Source organism: Drosophila ficusphila, unplaced genomic scaffold (genome assembly GCF_018152265.1).
Source record: "Drosophila ficusphila isolate 14025-0441.05 unplaced genomic scaffold, ASM1815226v1 contig_219, whole genome shotgun sequence".
Taxonomy (NCBI): domain Eukaryota; kingdom Metazoa; phylum Arthropoda; class Insecta; order Diptera; family Drosophilidae; genus Drosophila; species Drosophila ficusphila.
In genome coordinates, this window is record NW_025064116.1 from 68260 (window position 1) to 76171 (window position 7912).

Below are 7912 nucleotides of genomic sequence, written 5' to 3' on the forward strand. Positions count from 1 at the left end.
ACTAATTGATTAACAAGGCATTGAACTACACTTTAAAAGTTACAGTTACTCCCGCCATTCAATTGTGTATTTTAAAAAATCTTTTGTTAGTCAGGGTGACTTATATCGTAATAATAAATTAATTACCAATTTTAATAATCATAGTATAATATTATATGAACGATTCCGCAAATAATATGTATTATTTATAGATATATTAAATATAGGTTTTTTTTTTTTATTCATTACCGGTCACCAATCATCTATATGGCTATACATTCATTAACTATTATTATTAATGTGACGAGACTCTTGGTTACCGTAAAGAGGTTTATATATAGTTATCTCAAACATTACTTTGTTTCTTTTACTTTGACATGATCTTATATGCGTCACTAATAATATGACGGGACATTTGGCTACCGTAAAAGTGGATTCATAGTTAATCTCAAACATTACTTTGTTTCTTTTACTTTGACATGATCTTATATGCGTCACTAATAATATGACGGAACATTTGGCTACCGTAAAAGTGGATTCATAGTTAATCTCAAACATTACTTTGTTTCTTTTACTTTGACATGATCTTATATGCGTCACTAATAATATGACGGAACATTTGGCTACCGTAAAAGTGGATTCATAGTTAATCTCAAACATTACTTTGTTTCTTTTACTTTGACATGATCTTATATGCGTCACTAATAATATGACGGAACATTTGGCTACCGTAAAAGTGGATTCATAGTTAATCTCAAACATTACTTTGTTTCTTTTACTTTGACATGATCTTATATGCGTCACTAATAATATGACGGAACATTTGGCTACCGTAAAAGTGGATTCATAGTTAATCTCAAACATTACTTTGTTTCTTTTACTTTGACATGATCTTATATGCGTCACTAATAATATGACGGGACATTTTGCTAACGTAAAAGTGGATTCATAGTTAATCTCAAACATTACTTTGTTTCTTTTACTTTGACATGATCTTATATGCGTCACTAATAATTTGACGGGACATTTGGCTACCGTAAAAGTGGATTCATAGTTAATCTCAAACATTACTTTGTTTCTTTTACTTTGACATGATCTTATATGCGTCACTAATAATATGACGGAACATTTGGCTACCGTAAAAGTGGATTCATAGTTAATCTCAAACATTACTTTGTTTCTTTTACTTTGACATGATCTTATATGCGTCACTAATAATATGACGGAACATTTGGCTACCGTAAAAGTGGATTCATAGTTAATCTCAAACATTACTTTGTTTCTTTTACTTTGACATGATCTTATATGCGTCACTAATAATATGACGAGTACTTTTTGGCTACCTTTTTCTTTGGATTCCCCTAAAAATCAAAATTATAATTATCAAAATAAATTTAATAATTATAATATTCTTTCCATTTCGTTATTTTATTAAATATCGAATCATCAAGCAAAGGATAAGCTTCAGTGGATCGCAGTATGGCAGCTGCTCAACCACTTACAACACCTTGCCTGTTACAAAAGTCGTTTACAATTGATTCTAGGCTTTGTCATTGTATTAAATAATGTTTTTATATGTAACTAGCGCGGCATCAGGTGATCGAAGATCCTCCCAATTTACTATGTTACAAATTACATTGGCATCACATCCATTGTCGTTTATAAAATGAATTATAAACTTTAAATGGTTTAGAAGCCATACAATGCAAATTGCCCCTTATTTATCATTGCAGTCCAGCACGGATACGACCTTAGAGGTGTTCAGGCATAATCCAACGGACGTAGCGTCATACCACTGTTCGCTCGAACAAGTATTGTGCCATTGGTCCGTACCTGCGGTTCCTCTCGTACTACGCAGGAATGCTGTCGCAACAACGTTTTGTCATTAGTAGGGTAAAACTAACCTGTCTCACGACGGTCTAAACCCAGCTCACGTTCCCTTGCATGGGTGAACAATCCAACGCTTGGTGAATTTTGCTTCACAATGATAGGAAGAGCCGACATCAAAGGATCAAAAAGCGACGTCGCTATGAACGCTTGGCCGCCACAAGCCAGTTATCCCTATGGTAACTTTTCTGACACCTCTTGTTAAAAACTCTTTAAACCAAAAGGATCGATAGGCCGAGCTTTTGCTGTCCCTGTGTGTACTGAACACCGAGATCAAGTCAGCATTTGCCCTTTTGCTCTATGTGTGGTTTCTGTCCGCACTGAGCTGGCCTTGGGACACCTCCGTTATTATTTGAGAGATGTACCGCCCCAGTCAAACTCCCTACCTGGCAATGTCCTTGAATTGGATCATACCTGAGTAATTGGAGTTATACCAAATTTTCAAATCAAAAATACATAAATGCATCGTTTTATTAAAGAATTTGTTTGCGATTATATAACACACTCGTGATACTTTGATCAAGAAGCTTGCATCAAAACCCAATACCATAAGATATAATAAATATATCCGTATAATGGCTAGGAAATGATACACGTTCCATTTAATCAAGTAAGTAAGGAAACAATAAGAGTAGTGGTATTTCATTGGCGATATCAAACCGAAGCCTAATATCTCCCACTTATTCTACACCTCTTATGTCTCCTTACACTGCCAGATTAGAGTCAAGCTCAAAAGGGTCTTCTTTCCCCGCTAATTATTCCAAGCCCGTTCCCTTGGCTGTGGTTTCGCTAGATAGTAGATAGGGACAGTAGGAATCTCGTTAATCCATTCATGCGCGTCACTAATTAGATGACGAGGCATTTGGCTATTTTTTTTTTTTTTTTTTTTTTGATCGCTAAGGAAGGGAAATCTTCGAAAGATACTACTAATCTCTTATTAGAGTTCATAGCATGCACGATTCACTGTTCTATCAGAACCGAAGTTCTACAGCGCCTACGTACTAAAACCCTCCTCATATGACAACTTGCGATGTTTATACCTTTTTTGGATGTTGTGCCAAGGTAGCAGGCAATTTTGCATAACCACAGTGCTTTCATCAACCCGCACCGCCAGAGTAACCGCTCCAATACATAAAATGTCTAAAGCAATAAATGCCTCCTTTCACTGCCCTGATACTGATGATATTACTATCACCAGTAGCTAGGAGGTCCTTTGCAATCAATCGTTTTACGGACTGACTACTCCAGATCCCCCTCCAGTTTAGTGTCGCGGAGTGGAACTCGATGTCACATGTCCCTCCGTATTGTCGCCGCAATTCAGTACGTATGTCCGGTCTGTCGTATCTCTCGACTTTGCGTTTGTGCGCATCGTCGATCGAGTGTCCGTCTGTCACAACCTGAGCGTCTATCACATAAATGTGATTTTGTCGGATAGCCACCAGGTCAGGTTTATTCAAGCCGGATTCGCATTGCAGACTTGGTTCGACATGAACAACGCAGCCTTTTCTCTCAAGTCCCAACATGATTGAATTTACTACGCTGTTGTGTCTAGCTACCCGCCTTCCATGCGTACGGTAACATTTCTGCAAGATGTGGTTTGTTGTTTCGGAAGCATCACATCCTGCACGACACAGTCTATCCAATTCGTGCCGTCCCCTCGTAGTACGAGACTTTGAAGGTAGGGCATTTATCCGCAACTTGATTCCGTTCAAATATTCCTTTCCTGTTAGTAAACGCGTGGGTTGACTTACCCATCCATGTTGCTGGTGGAATTTACCAGCTTCACGGAGACCGCTGCCATCAACAGACATGTACAACCTATTTGCCCAGTACGACTCTATGTCCGAACGTGAAAGCAGTTCCGTACCTCCCGCTAGTAATCTAACCCGGGCCCGCCGCATTTCGTCGTCCATGAAACAGCTGGCCGCCTCGGATTGTTCGAGGTGGGGCCACTTAATGCTGCTCAATCGTTTTAAACGAAGCATTGGAGCTATCCATCTTACTGATGGGATCCCGAGTCCCCCAGAATTATGGGGGGCGTGGAAGAAGGATACTGGCACATCCGCCGGAAGATCTAACCATTTCCGGATATAGAATCGTACCAATTTGTCAGATTTTCTTAGAACGCCTATCGTCACACTCCCAAGGGTCAGCTTGTGATAGAGTTGTGGGATAAGGACAGTCCTAAGGGCAAATAACTTCTGTTGTGGCTTCAGGGGGGCCCGTGTCAATCTCAACAGCTTCGGACCGAAGTCTTCCGCTGGATTGTACCGGGCCCTCCCCTCCGCTGTGAACCGGATACCTAAATACTTCCACTCGTCGGTGCGCTTCATTGAAGGACATTCTCGCGAGCCTACACGAAAGCTGTGTTGCGTCACAACACTACACTTTTGTTTCGGCTGTCCCTTTATGCTAACAGTGAAACACTTGTTAGCATTTAGGTCGAGTCCCACAGAAGACAAAAAGTCAACTGTTTTGTCCAACAATTTTTGAAGGCCCATCGGAGTTTCCGCAAAAAGGACCAGAGAGTCATAAGAGTCAAAGGATAAGAGAGTCATAGTTACTCCCGCCGTTGACCCGCGCTTACTTGAATTTCTTCACTTTGACATTCAGAGCACTGGGCAGAAATCACATTGTGTCAACACCCGCTAGGGCCATCACAATGCTTTGTTTTAATTAGACAGTCGGATTCCCCAAGTCCGTGCCAGTTCTGAATTGATTGTTAATTGATAATCGTTATAATTAATAAGAACTAATCGGTTTGAGCCAATTAGTATTCTTAAAAATTTTAGCAAGAAAGTTCCACAATTGGCTACGTAACTAAACTATCCGGGGAACAAGTAACCACCATAAATGATAGACACTCTATTTACCCAGAACGAGCACATAAACCATGTTATTGTTTCCCAATCAAGCCCGACTATCTCAATCTTCAGAGCCAATCCTTATCCCGAAGTTACGGATCTAATTTGCCGACTTCCCTTACCTACATTATTCTATCGACTAGAGACTCTTCACCTTGGAGACCAGCTGCGGATATTGGTACGGCCTGTTGAGAAGTTTGCGTGTCCCCACCATAAATTTTCAAGGTCCGAGGAGAAAATATCGACACAACAGTATATGTCATACTCTTCTAGCCCATCTACCATATCTCTCTGCGAAAGACTTCCATGGTAGTACGGCTATAAAACAGAAAAGAAAACTCTTCCGATATCTCTCGACGGCTTCTTTATGGTCGTTCCTGTTGCCAGGATGAGCACGAGGCCCATATTTAATAACAAACGGATACTCAACAGGTTACGGAATTGGAACCGTATTCCCTTTCGTTCAAAATTATTCAAGTATATTATTTTTGGCTTGTATATATATTTATTTAGTCATTAGTTTTTTACTTGAAAATTTTCGGCTTTCGCCTTGAACTTAGGACCGACTAACTCGTGATCAACCACTGTTCACACGAAACCCTTCTCCACTTCAGTCCTCCAAGGTCTCATTCGAATATTTGCTACTACCACCAAGATCTGTACCAATGGCAGCTCCATGCAGGCTTACGCCAAACACTTCTACGCATACCATTGTACCTTCCTACTCACTAAAGTTTCAAAATTTATATTACAAGTAATATAAATCATCTACTTTAGCGGTAATGTATAGGTATACAACTTAAGCGCCATCCATTTTAAGGGCTAGTTGCTTCGGCAGGTGAGTTGTTACACACTCCTTAGCGGATTTCGACTTCCATGATCACCGTCCTGCTGTTTTAAGCAACCAACGCCTTTCATGGTATCTGCATGAGTTGTTAATTTGGGCACCGTAACATTACGTTTGGTTCATCCCACAGCGCCAGTTCTGCTTACCAAAAGTGGCCCACTGGGCACATTATATCATAACCTTAAACTTCATATCAAGAAAGTTAAGGTTCTTACCCATTTAAAGTTTGAGAATAGGTTAAGATCGTTTCGACCCTAAGGCCTCTAATCATTCGCTTTACCAGATAAGATTATTTTATATAATATTAAAATGCACCAGCTATCCTGAGGGAAACTTCGGAAGGAACCAGCTACTAGATGGTTCGATTGGTCTTTCGCCCCTATACTCAATTCTGACAATCGATTTGCACGTCAGAACTGTTTCGGTCTTCCATCAGGGTTTCCCCTGACTTCAACCTGATCAAGTATAGTTCACCATCTTTCGGGTCACAGCATATATGCTCAAGGTACGTTCCAGTTAGAGGCATAAATAATATAAATATCATTATACATAACTATATAGAACGCCCCGGGATTGTGTTAATTAACTATAAATAGTTAAAAAACTAATCCCATTATTAGTCAAGTTAATTACGCTATTAGGTTTATATCCCAATAACTTGCACATATGTTAGACTCCTTGGTCCGTGTTTCAAGACGGGTCCCGAAGGTATCCTGAATCTTTCGCATTGTTAATCATACAAGTGCATATAATAAACACAAAAATCATTGATAATTATGCCATTATATAATTCCGAAAAATTAACGCACTGTAATCATATAAATCTATCAGCACTTTATCAAATTAATGACATTTATTTTGTGTTAAAACGCAAGCATTTTAATTTAAATAAACTATAAGCCATATTTTATGATAAATTTTGTATGCTAATAGATTACAATGTCCTTATATGGAAAAAATGCACACTATTATCATAATATTGTTTAAATATTACAATTTTAATGATGAATTTTCCATAATGGATATTCAGGTTCATCGGGCTTAACCTCTAAGCAGTTTCACGTACTATTTAACTCTCTATTCAGAGTTCTTTTCAACTTTCCCTCACGGTACTTGTTTACTATCGGTCTCATGGTTATATTTAGTTTTAGATGGAGTTTACCACCCACTTAGTGCTGCACTATCAAGCAACACGACTCTTTGGAAACATCATCTAGTAATCATTAACGTTATACGGGCCTGGCACCCTCTATGGGTAAATGGCCTCATTTAAGAAGGACTTAAATCGTTAATTTCTCATACTAGAATATTGACGCTCCATACACTGCATCTCACATTTGCCATATAGACAAAGTGACTTAGCGCTGAACTGATTTCTTTTCGCTCGCCGCTACTAAGAAAATCCTAGTTAGTTTCTTTTCCTCCCCTAATTAATATGCTTAAAGTCAGGGGTAGTCCCATATGAGTTGAGGTTGTATATAACATTTTTTTTTCAATATATTCTTTACATTTATATAATGGAGAAACATTTAATGAATTCGTATAAAAATTTTTTTCGTTAATTAGTTTTAATTTAGTTATGAGTTTTAAACGAATTTAACGAAGAACAATAACATTTACAAAAGATTTCAATTTTACTAAATCATTAATAAGAGACAATTCTAGATGAAAAATATTTCAAACATTTTTTATGCTAGACATTCCTCAGTATTATATGATTGAAAATGAAAATATTTTTCTTCGTTTTTCACAATCAAATTATTTATAATGTGAGATAATGTTTTCCATAGATATTTTAATATTATGAATAAAAATAATAATTATATTTAATTAAAATTTTTATCCAATAATATACCATATGCTTAGAAATTTGATTACCAAATTTCTAAACAACTTAATTAGCATAGTCTTACAACCCTCAACCATATGTAGTCCAAGCAGCACTAAAAAATTAATTAAAGTACCATAACAGCATGGACTGCGATATGCGTTCAAAATGTCGATGTTCATGTGTCCTGCAGTTCACACGATGACGCACAGTTTGCTGCGTTCTTCATCGACCCATGAGCCGAGTGATCCACCGCTTAGAGTTTTTTATATTTATTATTTCAATTTGTCAAATATGAATTTATTGAAAGAAATTAAAAATACACCATTTTACTGGCATATATCAATTCCTTCAATAAATCTTTTTTTTTTATACCTAAAACGAAATGCTGCGAAATGTCTTAGTTTTATATAAACAATATTATACCATTTATTACTTGGATAATTTACAATTTCATATAATTTTAATGTGATATAATATTGCGTTTTTATATAAAACATTAACCTG

At 37.4% G+C, this 7912-nt stretch overlaps 1 non-coding gene and 1 pseudogene across 1 annotated transcript; both read right to left on the reverse strand.

Moving 5' to 3' along the window:
• Positions 1 to 1417: 1417 nt before the first annotated feature.
• LOC122319808 lies at positions 1418 to 7052 on the reverse strand (annotated as a pseudogene).
• A 437-nt stretch (positions 7053 to 7489) lies between these two features.
• On the reverse strand, positions 7490 to 7669 carry LOC122319812. The gene has a single exon (XR_006245335.1). It is a non-coding gene; the product is annotated as a 5.8S ribosomal RNA (ribosomal RNA).
• Positions 7670 to 7912: the final 243 nt, after the last annotated feature.